The 16,870-nt window shown below is 46.3% G+C and overlaps 1 protein-coding gene and 1 long non-coding RNA gene across 6 annotated transcripts in view; one reads left to right on the top strand and one right to left on the bottom strand.

The window, feature by feature from the left end:
• The window catches only part of LOC121820343 (uncharacterized), a 29,975-nt gene extending 19,180 nt beyond the window's left edge, over nt 1-10,795 (bottom strand). Inside the window, exons 1-3 of one of the 4 annotated variants that reach the window (XR_009594969.1) lie at nt 6,447-6,553; nt 5,587-5,982; nt 2,778-2,864 (exon numbers count right to left, since the gene is read on the bottom strand). This is a non-coding gene — a long non-coding RNA (uncharacterized LOC121820343). Of the gene's footprint in view, nt 1-2,777; nt 2,865-5,586; nt 5,983-6,446; nt 6,554-10,164 lie in introns of those variants that run through there. The other 3 variants (XR_009594970.1, XR_006060843.2, XR_006060845.2) reach the window with 3 other exon arrangements.
• The window catches only part of ZNF704 (zinc finger protein 704), a 256,382-nt gene that overhangs the window by 175,438 nt on the left and 64,074 nt on the right, over nt 1-16,870 (top strand). The gene's annotated exons all lie outside the window — the stretch shown is intronic.

Raw genomic sequence — 16,870 nt, 5'->3', positions numbered from 1 at the left:
AAGGGCAGCCTTTGTTCAGGACCCCATCAGCTTGAGCTGAGGCTTTCTTCGAATTGATCCCAAGTACTTTCTACCCAATCCTCAGGCTTCCCAGGTGGTTCTAGTGATAAAGAACATGCCTGCCAATACAGGAGATATAAAAGACGTGGGTTCGATCCCTGGGTCTGGAAGATCCCCTAGAGGAGGAAATGGAAACCCATTCCAATATTCTTGCTAGAGAATCCCATGGACAGAGGAGCCTGGGGGTGCTACAGTCCATGGGGTTTCAAAGAGTCAGATATGACTGAAGTGACTTAGCACCCAATCTTCTGTCCTTACTCCTTCCTCACAGGTGTCAGACCTGGCTCAGGCATGGGGGCAGGCTCCCCCACCTTCCCATGCTCCCAGCCCGTCTCCTTTCATAGCATCTTCCCAGGGAGTCTTCTATAAGTGAACTTACAGAGCTGCTCCTGTCTTAGTGACTGCTTCTGGAAGCACACAGACTGACACAGAGCTATTACTCCCTCTCTGAAATTCTAGAAGTTTTACCTGCCTACAAATGAAAGCAGAGGCTTATTTCTGTCTGTGCTAGATGAACCTTCATAGATACGGCATACCAAGCGAGAAAAGAAATGTTCATGGAATCAGTGATATGTCATAGTCAAAGGGTTTTTTCCTCCATATTTTTATACTCATTTTAGTTGGCTCATTTTCTCATCAGATTTCAAATAAATCCAGATTCTTAGTCTGTATGTGTGTTAATTCCTTATCATAAGATTATTGGTTCAAGTATGCAGAAAAGTAAATTTATAAACCTTTGTAATGATTCAAAAAAAAAGGAAAGAAGACAGGCAGCCGCTGAACTGTTGACTAATAGAGGTCTATTTGCATTTGAAATGTTTAGAACTTCATAATAGTACAGAATGGGAAGATATATTGAATGGGTAACTCTGCCATAGTTCAATCAATGTGCCATTAGAGTTCAGTGCACCTATAAACTGCTGCTACGGTAGTGTGACAACCTAAATGAGTGAAAAATTACCAGCAGAGGTGGAAATTATTATTTATACCTGATAGCTACACAACTGTTTTTAGTAATGCTTTTTATATTAAATATTAATTCCAGCATCCAAGTCTTATAAGCCATTTATATTGTTTTCAGAAGAAACGTGAAATAGTAGCTGCAATGCTTTACTTCTCTGGCACTGTGGACCTCTCTTGGCTTCAGCCTAAGCCCTCTATGGCATTCCTTACCTGTATTCATCCACCTCTTATTACAGGAGACTGGATATGCCCTGGCCAGTAGCCATCCAGCCATGCCACTGATCTGTTATGTCCAGCAGTAACCTTGGCATTGTGTTCCTAACTATATCAGTTTCTCCTGCTTATTCCTTCGGAGAAGTCATGTTCCCTCATACACAAAGTATACAAAGCAAAATGTGCAGTTGTTCAGACTTTGGGTGTTCAATAAATAGGTTTGATTTCATAGTGCTCAGATTGTACTGTTATGAACACATTTAAGAATGATAGAATTACCATTTTCAAGGGAGAAGATTCGTAACTGACAGTTTGAATTGACCTGTCACCAAATAATAGGTATATGAACCGACAGAAACATATATCGTTAACATGGTTAAAATATAAAGAGAATTCAGCCAACAGAATCAGTGATTTGTGTGTGTGAGAATCCTCTAGAGGGCGATGTAGATGCTTCCACTCATTTCCCAGGATCTGGACATCAAGTGTCTCCTGTAGAACATCGACAAGGTGTGGGGCAAGGAGCTCTGCCTAAAGAAGTACTTTTCACATAGTAGATATTGAATTGAAGCTTGCTTGAATTATATTAATAGGAGATTATCTTTAATAAAAGCCAACTCCAGAAATAAAATTACCCACAGTACACGCTTCAGGAAAGAACCACTGTCAGGCTTATTGATCTCAAGCAATCGATTTAAATTGAGGATAAACTGGTTCACTTCTAGCCTTTGAAACTAAAAATAAATGTTTGATAAGAGCAGATATCAGATTGAACCTTATGAAACTGCCACTTTGGTATATTAGAAAAGAGTGAATATCAGCAATTTCATATGGTTCAACTTAACAGTATATAACAGGTACTTGTGTAGGGGTTAGAATTTGGGTGGATGAGTTGAACTGAAATTTAATCATTCAAAATATTTTAAGATTGTTATAAGAATTCTATTTAAAGAAAATCCATAGAGAATCTTTTTGAAAGCCAAACCCCTTTAAAAATGAATAAGCCTAAAATTAAATCTATTTTTGTCTACTTGAACTTTTATATTCTCATTAATGTGGAATCACCCATATATATAAAGAAAACCTTTCATTATAAGATAATTTGAAGTGTGATATAGGAAAAAACAAAACATGTAATCTAAAACAGATCATGCTAACCTCACCAATATATTGCACTTATAGAAGGGGACAAGCATGTCTCAAATTTCAAACAAGGTTACAGAACAGATCATGAAAATGGCATTCGTGTGTGGTGTGACACTCCTATTGGACCACTGGAATAAGGCAGGGCTAGCAGACTGTCCAAGCGCCCTTAGGAAATTACCACAGTCTCCACATTTGTAAATGGGGCAGTAATATCAATAAAGTGACCATTTCAAATAATGTATATTAGCATTTGGCATTGGGAATGCTCAATAAATATTATCTGTTATTAGAAAAAAGATGTTTTTGAAAAAAAGATTACATTTTTCTTCTTTTTTTTTTTAAGTCAAATCTGAAATGAGCAGTTTAAAAAGGAGTTAATTCATTTACATACATACCAGTTTGTCCATGAACCAGTGCACACATCAGTCCTGCCATGAGTGTAGCCAGAAGTGACTGAAGTCTGCAAGCAGGCCCCGGACAAGCTAAAGACGAAATAAACCAAAATTTATAAAGAGAGCAACAAGCTCCATATCCACACCCCACACCCCTACTCCCCACCCCCGCTCCAGCCTGGAGCAGGGGAGTGAGCTAGCCCATTGACCTGCTAACAGCTTTCGTCTGCTCAGCTCGAGTGGCCACTCCTGGGAGGCAGGGCAGGTGCCCTGGTGCCTGTAGTACATGGGCAGCAATGTGTACAAAGCTGCCTTCTCCATCGGAGAGGGGGCTTCCTCTTGTTCCCAAGAAGCCTTATGGGGCGGCTTGCTTGGAAACAATAGGAGCCTCTCTCTTTGGAAAAAGTCAGGTAAGACAGCTACAATGGCCACTCCTCACCCACACTTAGACCAGTTGCCAGCATAATAATGATACCCACTCAGGAAAGAGAAGCAACAGAAATAAGAAACAGTATTTTTAAACCTCACTTTAAAAATTAAATATCTAGAGAAAAAAATCACTTTTCCCCTAAATTGGCAAACCAGAAAACACTCGATTGGTTTTTTCCAAACTTTCCTCATGAAATAACTGTTATTCCCATCAGTGTAGCTGGAAATTGTTTTTTTAAATCTTAAAACTTGTGAATTTATATATATATATGTATATATATATATATATAATTGAAGTATAGTTGACTTACAGTGTTTCAAGTACACAGCAATGCGGTTCAGTTATACATACACATGTTATTATTTTCAGATTATTTTCTATTATAGGTTATTATAAGATATTGACTATAGTTTCCTGTGCTATAGAGTAAACCTTCATTTCTTGTTGCATATCTATCACTGAGGCCTAAATGGATTTCAGGCCTTGGAGCAACAGTGTAATTAACCCCACCAGAAAGTCTGGAATGACCTGATTTGGATGTGAAAGTAAGAGTGAGAGATGCAATTGTGATCACGCTTTTTTCTTCTTGAGGATAACTGTGACATGTGATCTGCAGCCTGTTAACCTGCAGATGACATGAATGACCTGAGCTTCAACTCCGTTAGCCTGGGACCCACCACCTCTGCCCACATGGCAGGCGCTGCCCAACCAGGTGCTCCCTAGAACTCAGGGACTGACTGGCTGACAGACAGCATGCATGCATGCTAAGTCACTTCAGTTGTGACCAGCTCTCTGTGACTCCATAGGCTGTAGCCCACCAGGCTCCTCTGTCCGTGGGGATTCTCCAGGCATGAATACCAGAGTGGATCATGCCCTTCTCTGGGGGATCTTCTCGACCTCGGGATCGAACAGACATCTCTTATGTCTCCTGCATCAGCAGGCGGGTTCTTTACCACTAGCACCACCTGGGAAGACAGACAGCAGCCCAGGCAAAAACCCGCTAAAACATCCATGGGTCCTTTCCAGATAGTCTGACTACCTTGCCTGGCAATTGCTGAGAGGCAGGCAGGTGCTTCTGGAATAGACAGAGTCAGGAAGAACCTGGCCATCCAGAGGCCAGGAAGAAAGAGGCCACTGTTCTGGGCAGGAGACAGGTCTGGGACTATGGTCACCTGCAGCTCCCTCCATCCCCTTCTCTGTGCACAGAGCACACATGTAGACAGACACACAGACCCACACAGGACATCAGCCCACACAGACATGAAGATGCACACACAGGACACACACTCACACATTCACAGACACACAGAGAGACCCACACAGACCCACAAAGGACATCAACCTAGAGAGACACGGTCACGAAGTTACATACATACACACAAGACACACACTCACACATTCAGAGCTACACAGAAAGGCTTTCACACACAGACCCACACAGGACATCAACCCACACAGACGCGAAGATACACACACAGGACACACACTCACACATTCACAGACACACAGAGAGACCTACACAGATCCACAAAGGACATCAACCTAGAGAGACATGGTCACAAAGTTACATACATACACACAAGACACACATTCACAGCTACACAGAAAGGCTTTCACACACAGACCCACATAGGACATCAACCCACACAGACTCATACATGAGAATACACAGGACATGTACACACTCACAGACACACACACACAGACATACATACTCAGGACATCAACCCACTCAGACACAGGACACACACGCACAAATTCACGGATACACAGAAAGGCTTTCACACATAGACCCACAAAGGACATCAACCCAGAAAGACACAGGCATGAAGATACACAGATATACACACACACACACACATACATTGTCACAAGAGAGGATTTGACACATCCTCTCTGGTCTTCTATCTGCTGCCTAAAAGGCCATCCCAGAAGGGCACTTCCACATTTATAGGAGGCTTTGTGTGCAGAGAAGACTGTGTGGATTTCAGCCTAGCCTCATGGCTCCGGGAGAACACACTGACTGCAATCAAAAGCGCAAACCCACACAGCAAAAAGGCCATCAGGGGTGTTCTCGATGCTTCCCGGAGCCACACTCGGCAGCCTGCTCACATGCAGAAGTCCAGCTCATCACACAGAATTGTTTTCAGGGGAATTGGAACTTATTATTTAATAATGTTATTGCTGCCATCCCAGAGTTCACTGATGGGTCTGCGGGCCTTGGTGAATACAGAGCAGGAGCCTAGACACCGGACACACGTGAATTCTGCAGATAGGCCCGTACTATTTGGAGCCAGTAAAAAAAAATATTCATGTGAATGATTTATTTAATAGCTGAATTTTTGAGAAATTGTTTTCCTCTTGAGGAACTGAATGAATTACCAGGTCTAATGAGCGGAAGAAAAGGGCGTAAGATTTTCAGCTGGGCTTGCTGTGTTGCTCTTTGCCACCCGTCAGCCACTGCCCACCGCCTCTACTTGACACTGATTCCTCCCAAAACTCTTTACGAAGAGTTGACCTTAAGCCAGGTTTTGTGCTCCATTGCAATAGATGTCAGACAGTTGTGATGTCCAGGGCCGAAGGGGAGCGAGCACCTGACCACGCAGCACAGGTGCTGGGGCAGCTGGCTGGCCGGGTGAGGGTCCACAGGCCTCCAGGGAGTGGGACTGAGCTGACGGTGCAAGGGTGAGACAGGCGGGGTGGGGGGGAACCCGGAGGAAGCTTGCTCCCAAAGCCAAGGAACAGAGAGGATGGTGTGGCCACCACTGGGGAGCTGCCCTGTGGAAAATGAATGTGAAAGTGGCTCAGTCGTGTCCACCTCTTTGCAACCCCATGGACTATACAGTCGCTAAAATTCTCCAGGCCAGAATACTGGAGCAGGTAGCCTTTCCCTTCTCCAGGGGATCTTCCCAACCCATGAATTGAACCAGGGTCTCCCGCATTGCAGGCAGATTCTTTACCAGCTGAGCCACAAGGGAAGCCCTGCGGAGCACCTGAGCTGAAATGGGGGCGAGATGCAGCGACCCCGCTAGAGAGGGCCACGTGTCTCCTGCCTGTGCTTCGTGCACAGGAGTGTGAATCTCATCCTGAAAGCGGTGGGGAATCTCACAGGAAGGAATGTCTCCCAGTCCCCACGGCTGCTAACAAGCTGTCAGCTCCTGCACTCCCGCATAAACCTCCTGCTGCTTGAGGCCCCTCCGCCTCTCCCCTGGCTCGACTCTCCTGACATCCTGGTCACTCACCCTTTTCTGAAGGCTTGCATCACTTGCTCGCAGCTTTCCTCTCCTGGGTGACATGAGCGACCATTATATAGGCAGCCTCACCGTTCATGATGCAGTGACTTCATCCCTCCTCCGCCTCTGCGCTTCTCCTGTGGCCACGCCCTGGCCCTGCTGTCTCCCACGATTCCTCTCTCTCTCTCTAGAATCTCCATCTCCAGTACTCCATGCCTGCTCATAACGTCCAGTTCTTTCAGCCCTTCCTCTCTGTTGCTCCCACCGTGCTTGTATTTAGATCTCATTAAGATCTCTGGTTTCTCTCCATTCACTCCCCCATCTTTCAGCCTCTCAGCCTTCACTCATTTCTTAAACCAAGATCCCATGGCCCCCTCTGCACACCTCTTCATCAAACCCCCCACCCCCCAGGAAAATCCAGCAGCTGCCCCCCTACCCTCTTGCTGCAGCTGTTAAAGCCCCTACCCTCGCCTTTCAGCAGAGCTGTTCTTGATGGCTGTCTTGTGGGATCCTGTTCAGATTTCTCTCTCCTTATTCATAACTGTGATGTCAAACCTTCAGCCCTCCAGGGCCCCCTCCCCCACTCCCCACGGAGAAACGTGTCTGCTTCTGAGGAAAGAATTAAAGCAAAAAACCTCCATAAAGACACATCATCAAGTCCCCAAGTCCACACTACACATGTGCCTGCGCCCAGGCCACCAGTGTCCTGCTCGCTCGTTATAGAGGCGATGCTCCTGCCTGTGTATAAAGTGAATTCCATTTGAGCTGGGGACCCCACTCTATGCAGCCTTAGTAAAGACCTTGTCCATTTATTATCCCTTCTCTCCTGGATCTCCAGCCTCTCCATGCTACTGGCCCTTTCTTATCAGCATTCAAATGCACTAGACTCCCATTTGGGCTTCGCAGGTGGCTCTGTGGGTAAAAATATACCTCCGATGCAGGAGACACAGGCAGACAAGAGTTGGATCCCCCAGTCAGGAAGATCCCTTGGAGGATGGCATGGCAACCCACTCCAGGATTCTTGCCTGGAGAATCCCATGGACAGAGGAGCCTGGCAGGCTACAGTCCACAGGGTCGCAAAGAGTCGGACACGACTGAAGCAGCTGAGCATAGAGCCCGTCCATCTGAAGACAAACACATACCTTCTAACTTCCTCCAGGAACAGCAGCCTTCTTCCCTTCACCGCCAGGCTTCTTTCCAAAGTCATTTAGGATCCCTGCCTTGAATTTCTCACCTCCCAGTAACCATTCACTCCTCAGCCCTCAGCAACCCCGCTTCCACTGCTACTGGTTTCTTCTGTTTGCTGGCTGCTAGTTCCATTGGTCCTGACGGGCTTGGTCTCCACTGCCTTTGACGCTATAAGCCTGTCCCTCCTTGAGAGTTTCTTGTCCCTTGTGATCTCCGAGCCCTGTCCTCATTCCTATCCTACCCCATTCATTCCTGCCTCGTGACGCTGAGTGCGGTGGGAAGAAACCCTTAAGCATTGTTAGTGGACGGAGAGAGAAGCTAGTGGGCACAGAAGAAGGAGCAGGCTCTTGGAGGAGGATGACGATGGGCCAGACGGAGGCATGGCTTCAAGCAGGAAAAGCAACACTTGAACCTACTTGTGATGCCGAAGAAAGGAGGTAAAGAGGCAAACTGCAAGAGTGCATGCCTGGTGGCCTTAATTTACTATAAAATGTAGGAAGTTAGAGTATCTGCTGTTTACCAAAAATCATAATTCAAAAAGATACATGAAACTCTATGTTCATAGTAGCACTATTCCCAATAGCCAAGACCTGGAAGCAACCTAAGAGTCCATCAACCGATGAATGGATGAAGAAGATATAGTATATATTACAATGGAATATAACAGGAGTAGTGTTGGTCACTCACTCTTTGCCACCCCATGGACTGTAGCCCACCAGGCTCCTCTCTCCATGGGATTCTCTAGGCAAGAATACTGGAGTGGGTTCCCTTTCCCCTCTCCAGGGGATCTTCCCGACCCAGCGATCAAACCCAGGTCTCCTGCATTGCAGGCAGATTCTTTACCATCTAAGCTACAGGTACTTTACCATCTGAACCACCAGGGAAGCCCAGAATGGAATATACTCAACCATAAAAAAGAATAAAATTTTGCCATTTGCAGCAACATGGACTATCAATCCTAAAGGAAATTAGTCCTGAATATTCACTGGAAGGACTAATACTGGAGCTGAAGCTCCAGGACTTTAACCACCTGATGTGAAGAACTGACTCATTGGAAAAGACCCTGATGCTGGGAAAGATTGAAGGCAGGAGGAGAAGGAGACGACAGAGGATGAGATGGTTTGATGGCATTGGAAAAGACCCTGAAGCTGGGAAAGACAGAAGGCAGGAAGAGAAGGGGACAACAGAAGATAAGATGGTTGGATGGCATCACCAACTGATGAACATGAGTTTGAGCAACCTCCAGAATTTGGTGATGGACAGAGAAGCCTGGCGTGCTGCAGTCCATGGGGTCACAAAGAGTCATATATGACTATGCATGCTCACACACACGCGTAGTATAGGTCAGGTAGTATACATAAATTATTTAATTCTTCCAGAACCCTGTGAGGTCAGTATTATTATTATTCCCAGTTTATGCAAGAGGAATGAAGCTGCATAAAGCTACAAGATTTGCCTAAAATCACTCATCTAGTAGATGGAGTTGCTGGGAATTAACCCTCAGTCTACTTTGCTGCAGGATCTTTCCTTAAGCTCAGCACTAGGCTGAATATTGGGGGGCTAGGGGCACAGAAGTTAGGTTATTGGATGCTTTCAATCAGTCTCCTAAGATCATAGCTATAATTATAAATTATTTAAAAAATAATGGCTATAATGTGTTTGCCAAAACATTAGATGACTGTTTCGGGAGAGAGGTGCTGTTAGAAAGGCTGGTGATGGCTGAGACAAAAAGAAGGAGAGAGTCAGGTAGGTGCACAGCTGAGCCTCAGAAGCCCAGGAGTTTCTGCATGAGGGCGAAGGGGGATGGTCTCCTATGGGGCAGGTCAAAGGTGGGCATCCCTGCCGGACCTCAGTGAGACTGACAGGAAACTGACAGAATAGATTAACCTCAGAGGAAAGCCCAGATACAGGAGAGGGGAGAGGGTAAAGGATTACTGACGATGGAACGTGGGCCCCAAGGTGCAGAGTGACAAGGGTGGTGGGAGGACCCAAGGGGAGCAGAGCAGCAAGTGGGAGAAAGAGGGAGGGGACTGAGTGTTGACTTTTCAGGCAAAGTGAAATGGACATCAAAGCAGTTGCCTAGTGCCACGTACTCATGGGCGCTCCATGGACCAGTGCCAGTCTGCAGCCTGTCATCAGCCCACAGTGAGCTGGGCACAGAAATTGAGAGGAAGCAGCAGCTTAATTTGCATAGCAGTTTGACATGACGACACCTTCCACTGGCACTAGTAGTAAAGAACCCATCTGCCAATGCAGGAGACATAAGAAACACGGGTTCGACTCCTGGGTTGGGAAGATCCCCTGGAGGAGGGCACCGCAACCTACTCCAGTATTCTTGCCTGGAGAATCCCCATGGACAGGAGCCAGGCAGCCTACAGTCCATGTGGTCGACAAAAATCAAACACGACTGAAGCGACTTAGCATGCATATCTTCCACGGGTCATTTTCCCCCTTGTATTTGACAGAAGTATTGATCCATGACTGATTAGAAATTTCTTAAAAATTATCCTTCCCCACAGATAGTGTCAGAAGTACTGACCTGTGTTGCCTCGCGTATTATGATGTGTTTGCTCTCATTTTCCCATCTTGTTTGATCAGGGCCACTGGACACCGTAATAAAATGGGCAGCTTCTCTCATCTTCCTTGTGGTCTTGAAGGAAACAACAGCTAAAATGAAACTTAAGGGAAGAGGACCACTTTTGCTACAAGATCCCTTTAGAAAGAAAATGAAGTTTTTGTGCTTTTTAATCGCATTTAACAGTGACTGAGTCCAGTTATCCAAACTCTCAGGGAAAGCTCTCCCAGAATTCCAGGATTGAAGATGTCACTGTGCCCATTCTAGTGGGAGAGAGTTTATTTTCAGACTTTATTCCTGGTCTGAAGACTACCACAAGTTTTAAAAGTAATTGAACTCGGTCTAGACAGCAGATTTCAGTGGTTGCTAAGGAACTAGATTAGTTCTAATCTAAGGGATGTGGTATTCATTTTTATTTCCGTTTTCTTACTACAGCATTTTAATTGCAGATAAATGTCTTTTATGGCTCTCTAGGGTGTAAAACACTTTTCTGTTAGCTGGTGGGTTAGCCAGGGGAGACCGTGTTTGTACACACCCTCCAAGCAGATGGCATTCAGGCATGACGTGTTTCAAAAGAAGAAAAACGCTTCTTGAGGCATGAACAATAGCCGGGCTTGTCGGCGCAGGCCAGGGCCAAGCGCTCAGGGCCGGCCAGCCGCACCCACCCGTGCGGAGACCCCAGGCCTGGGGCCGCGTCCGCCGATGCTGCACACACCCCCTGACTGCCTCTTCATGTCACAGGTTCTGTCATCCCGCAACCTGCTGCCACAGTCACCAGGCAATCAATTCCTCAGATAAAAGATCAGTTGTCAAACCCCAGAAACTCATTTTCCACGCGGCAGCCAGGGTGAGCTTTTTGAAAAGTAAATCTGATAGCATCAGCTCAACTTGACCTGACCTCTCCCTACCCGATCCTGCTGGAAACACCTCAGTGCTTCCCAGGCCTTTAAGATAAGAGCCTTAGAGAACTCCGCAGGCCCGACCCAGCTGCCCCTCCCCAAGGGAGGCCTGCCAGACCCAGCTGGCCCTCCACACGGCCCTCAGCCTTGCTTCTGAAGGCAGCCTGGCCTGTGCTCCCGCACAGGCTCGTCCACACCCTCAGAGAGGCCACGGCCAGTGCCCCTTCCATTCCTGAGCTGGGAGCACTCCTGTTAGCCAGAAGCCCCCAGTCCAGACCCTCCTACCTGCATTTGTCACATATGTGCGGTGGTTTAGTCACTGAGTCGTGTCTGACTCTTGTGACCCCATGGACTGTAGCCCACCAGGCTCCTCTGTCCGTGGGATTTTCCAGGAAAAAACACGGGAGTGGGTTGCCATTTCCTTCTCCAGGGGATCTTCCCCACCCAGGGATCGAACCCAGGTCTCCTGAAATGGCAGGCCTATTTACCCCTGAGCCACCTGGGAAGCTAAGTTTATGTTTATCCATGTGTCTGATGAAGGTCTGATTCTCCAACAGAGCACAGCTCAGGAGGGCAGAGTCTCTGCCGAGTTTTCTCGAAACTGTATTTCCAGGAACTAAAAGAGCCCTTTTGGCCACCTGATGTGAAGAGCTGACTCATTTGAAAAGACCCTAATGCTGGGAAAGATTGAAGGCGGGAGGAGAAGGTGATGGCAGAGGATGAGACTGTTGGATGGCATCACCGACTCCATGGACATGACTTTGGGTGGACTCCGGGAGTTGGTGATGGACAGGGAGGCCTGGCGTGCTATAGTGCATGGGGTCACAAAGAGTCAGACACGACTGAGCGACTGAACTGAACTGAAAAGAGCCCTGAGCACATAGCTAGTAGTGCAGCAATGAGGGCTGAGAGCAGAAATAAAATCCAAATGGTCACTGGAGGCTTTGGCCGCTTGTGGGGGGACCTCAAGAGTCATGATGTCATGAGCCACATCCTTGCCAAGGCGCCAACATGTGGCACTAGTGAGGAGCCCAGCAGCTGCTCCTCGCACACAGTTGCCACCTCCTTCAGAGCACCTCTTGTGAAGTTACAACTGTATCTTTAAGAAAAGTAATACCATCAGCACCACACACACACACACACCCCCAAAGAAAAGCAACAACTGCTAATGCTGGTGCTGAATAAGAAGAACAAGTGAGGAAGCCTAACGCTTTCCTCTTTCATGGGGGTTATGTGCTATGAGCGTGTTCATGAACTTGAAGGTTAATAATGGCTAACACCCATGGAACCCTGACTCTAGTGAGGCTGTATGTTGGTACTCGTGTACATTTTCTCATTTAATCTTCTCAATTCAGTTCAGTTCAGTCGCTCAGTCGTGTCCAACTCTTTGCGACCCCATGAATCGCAGCACGCCAGGCCTCCCTGTTCATCACCGTCTCCCAGAGTTCACTCAGACTCACATCTATCGAGTCCGTGATGCCATCCAGCCATCTCATCCTCGGTCGTCCCCTTCTCCTCCTGCCCCCAATCCCTCCCAGCATCAGAGTCTTTTCCAATGAGTCAACTCTTCACATGAGGTGGCCAAAGTACTGGAGTTTCAGCTTTAGCATCATTCCTTCCAAAGAAACCCCAGGGTTGATCTCCTTCAGAATGGACTGGTGGGATCTCCTTGCAGTCCAAGGGACTCTCAAGAGTCTTCTCCAACACCACAGTTCAAAAGCATCAATTCTTTGGTGCTCAGCCTTCTTCACAGTCCAGCTCTCACATCCATACATGACCACCGGAAAAACCATAGCCTTGATTAGACAGACCTTAGTCGGCAAAGTAATGTCTCTGCTTTTGAATATGCTATCTAGGTTGGTCATAACTTTTCTTCCAAGCAGTAAGCGTCTTTTAATTTCATGGCTGCGGTCACCATCTGCAGTGATTCTGGAGCCCCCCAAAATAAAGTCTGACACCGTTTCCACTGTTTCCCCATCTATTTCCCATGAAGGGATGGGACCGGATGCCATAATCTTCATTTTCTGAATGTTGAGCTTTAGGCCAACTTTTTCACTCTCCTCTTTCACTTTCCTCAAGAGGCTTTTCAGTTCCTCTTCACTTTCTGCCCTAAGGGTGGTGTTATCTGCATATCTGAGGTTATTGATATTTCTCCCGGCAATCTTGATTCCAGCTTGTGTTTCTTCCAGTCCAGCGTTTCTCATGATGTACTCTGCATAGAAGTTAAGTAAGCAGGGTGACAATAGACAGCCTTGACGTACTCCTTTTCCTATTTGGAACCAGTCTGTTGTTCCATGTCTAGTTCTAACTGTTGCTTCCTGACCTGCATATAGGTTTCTCAAGAGGCAGGTCAGGTGGTCTGTATTCCCATCTCTTTCAGAATTTTCCACAGTTGATTCTGATCCACACAGTCAAAGGCTTTGGCATAGTCAATAAAGCAGAAATGCATGTTTTTCTGGAACTCTCTTGCTTTTTCCATGATCCAGCGGATGGTGGCAATTTGATCTCTGGTTCTTCTGCCTTTTCTAAAACAAGCTTGAACGTCAGGGAGTTCATGGTTCACGTATTGCTGAAGCCTGGCTTGGAGAATTTTGAGCATTACTTTACTAGCATGTGAGATGGGTGCAATTGTGCGGTAGTTTGAGCATTCTTTGGCATTGCCTTTCTTTGGGATTGGAATGAAAACTGACCTTTTCCAGTCCTGTGGCCACTGCTGAGTTTTCCAAATTTGCTGACATATTGGGTGCAGCACTTTCACAGCATCATCTTTCAGGATTTGAAACAGCTCAATTGGAATTCCATCACCTCCACTAGCTTTGTTTGTACTGATGCTTTCTAAGGCCCACTTGACTTCACATTCCAAGATGTCTGGCTCTAGATGAGTGATCACATCATCATGATTATCTGTGTTGTGAAGATCTTTTTTGTACAGTTCTTCAGTGTATTCTTGCCACCTCTTCTTAATATCTTCTGCTTCTGTTAGGTCCATACCATTTCTGTCCCTTATCGAGCCCATCTTTGCATGAAATGTTCCCTTGGTATCTCTAATTTTCTTGAAGAGATCTCTAGTCCTTCCCATTCTGTTGTTTTCCTCTATTTCTTTGCATTGATCGCTGAAGAAGGCTTTCTTATCTCTTCCTGCTGTTCTTTGGAACTCTGCATTTAGATACCTATATCTTTCCTTATCTCCTTTGCTTTCCGCCTCTCTTCTCTTCACAGCTATTTGTAAGGCCTCCCCAGACAGCCATTTTGCTTTTTTGCATTTCTTTTCCATGGGGATGGTCTTGATCCCTGTCTCCTGCACAATGTCACGAACCTCCGTCCATAGTTCATCAGGCACTCTATCTATGAGATCTAGGCCCTTAAATCTATTTCTCATTTCCACTGTATAATCATAAGGGATTTGATTTAGGTCATACCTGAATGGTCTAGCGGTTTTCCCTACTTTCTTCAATTTAAGTCTGAATTTGGTAATAAGGAGTTCATGATCTGAGCCACAGTCAGCTCCTGGTCTTGTTTTTGTTGACTGTATAGAGCTTCTCCATCTTTGGCTGCATAGAATATAATCAATCTGATTTCGGTGTTGACCATCTGGTGATGTCCATGTGTAGAGTCTTCTCTTGTGTTGTTGGAAGAGGGTGTTTGCTATGACCAGTGCCTTTTATTGGCAAGACTCTATTAGTCTTTGCCCTGCTTCATTCCGTATTCCAAGGCCAAATTTGCCTGTTACTCCAGGTGTTTCTTGACTTCCTACTTTTGCATTCCAGTCCCCTATAATGAAAAGGACATCTCTTTTGGGTGTTCGTTCTAAAAGGTCTTGTAGGTCTTCATAATACCGTTCAACTTCAGTTTCTTCAGCATTACTGATTGGGGCATAGACTTGGATAACTGTGATATTGAATGGTTTGCCTTGGAGACAAATAGAGATCATTCTGTCGTTTTTGGGATTGCATCCAAGTACTGCATTTCGGACTCTCTTGTTGACTATGATGGCTACTCCATTTCTTCTGAGGGATTCCTGCCCACAGTGGTAGATATAATGGTCATCTGAGTTAAATTCACCCATTCCAGTCCATTTTAGTTCACTGATTCCTAGAATGTTGACGTTCACCCTTGCCATCTCTTGTTTGACCACTTCCAATTTGCCTTGATTCATGGACCTGACATTCCAGGTTCCTATGCAATATTGCTCTTTACAGCATCAGATCTTGCTTCTATCACCAGTCACATCCACAACTGGGTATTGTTTTTGCTTTGGCTCCATCCCTTCGTTCCTTCTGGAGTTATTTCTCCTCTGATCTCCAGTAGCATATCGGGCCCCTAATGACCTGGGGAGTTCCTCTTTTGGTATCCTATCATATTGCCTTTTCATACTGTTCATGGGGTTCTCAAGGCAAGAATACTGAAGTGGCTTGCCATTCCCTTCTCCAGTGGACCACATTCTGTCAGACCTCTCCACCATGACCCACCCGTCTTGGGTTGCCCCACATGGCATGGCTTGGTTTCATTGAGTTAGACAAGGCTGTGGTCCTAGTGTGATTAGATTGACTAGTTTTCTGTGAGTATGGTTTCAGTGTGTCTGCCCTCTGATGCCCTCTTGCAACACCTACCATCTTACTGGGGTTTCTCTTACCTTGGACGTGGGGGTATCTCTTCACGGCTGCTCCAGCAAAGCACAGCCGCTGCTCCTTACCTTGGATGAGGGGTATCTCCTTACTGCCACCATTCCTGACCTTCAACCACCTATTTTTTTAAAAACTTCATTTATTTTCGGCAGTGCTGAGTCTTCGTTGCTGTGTGCGGGCTTTTCCCTAGTGGCGGTGAACAGGGCTACTCTCTTTGCAGTGCAGGGGCTTCTCCTTGTGGTGGCCTCTGTGTTGCAGAGCACAGGGTCTAGGGGCATGGACTTAGTAGTTGTGGCTCCCGGGCTCTAGAGAGCAGGCTCAGTGGTGGTGGCACACAGGCGTAGTTGATCCCTGGCATGTGTCAGGGATCAGGGATCTAACCTGTGTCTCCTGCGTTGGCAGGCAGATTCTTTACCACTGGATCAGCAAGGAAGCCCCTCAACAGATCTATTTTTTGTCTTCCTTTTTCTAATAAAGAAACAGAGACTTCGAGATGTTAGTAATTTACCCAAGGTCACACAGCTAGTAATGGCAGAGTGGATTTGAGGCCACATGATCTAATTCGTGAGAATTGGAATGTGAAGAAGGCTGAGCACCAAAGAATTGATGCTTTTGAACTGTGGTGTTGGAGAAGACTCTTGAGAATCCCTTGGACTGCAAGGAGATCCAACCAGTCCATACTGAAGGAGATCAGCCCTGGGATTTCTTTGGAAGGACTGATGCTAAAGCTGAAACTCCAGTATTTTGACCACCTCATGTGAAGAGTTGACTCATTGGAAAAGACTCTGATGCTGGGAGGGATTGGGGCAGGAGGAAAAGGGGACAACAGAGGATGAGATGGCTGGATGGCATCACTGACTCGATGGACGTTGAGTCTGAGTGAACTCCAGGAGTTGGTGATGGACAGGGAGGCCTGGCGTGCTGCAATTCATGGGGTCACAAAGAGTCGGACAGGACTGAGCGACTGATCTGAACTGAACTGAACTGATCTAATTCGTTCCAGAGCCTGTGCTCTTAACCATTACCTTTACTGCCTCTCCCAGAGAGGCCCAGGACACCCCCTTAGCAGATATACAGGGAGTCTGTACTCAAAGACTAAATACTATCTGTTCATTGAGGAATAGTTGTCTCTTAGTCTATTACTTG

Source organism: Ovis aries, chromosome 9 (genome assembly GCF_016772045.2).
Source record: "Ovis aries strain OAR_USU_Benz2616 breed Rambouillet chromosome 9, ARS-UI_Ramb_v3.0, whole genome shotgun sequence".
Classification (NCBI taxonomy): Eukaryota; Metazoa; Chordata; class Mammalia; order Artiodactyla; family Bovidae; genus Ovis; species Ovis aries.
The sequence above is the reverse complement of the archived record's forward strand: the minus strand, read 5'-3'. Positions and strand labels throughout refer to the sequence as shown.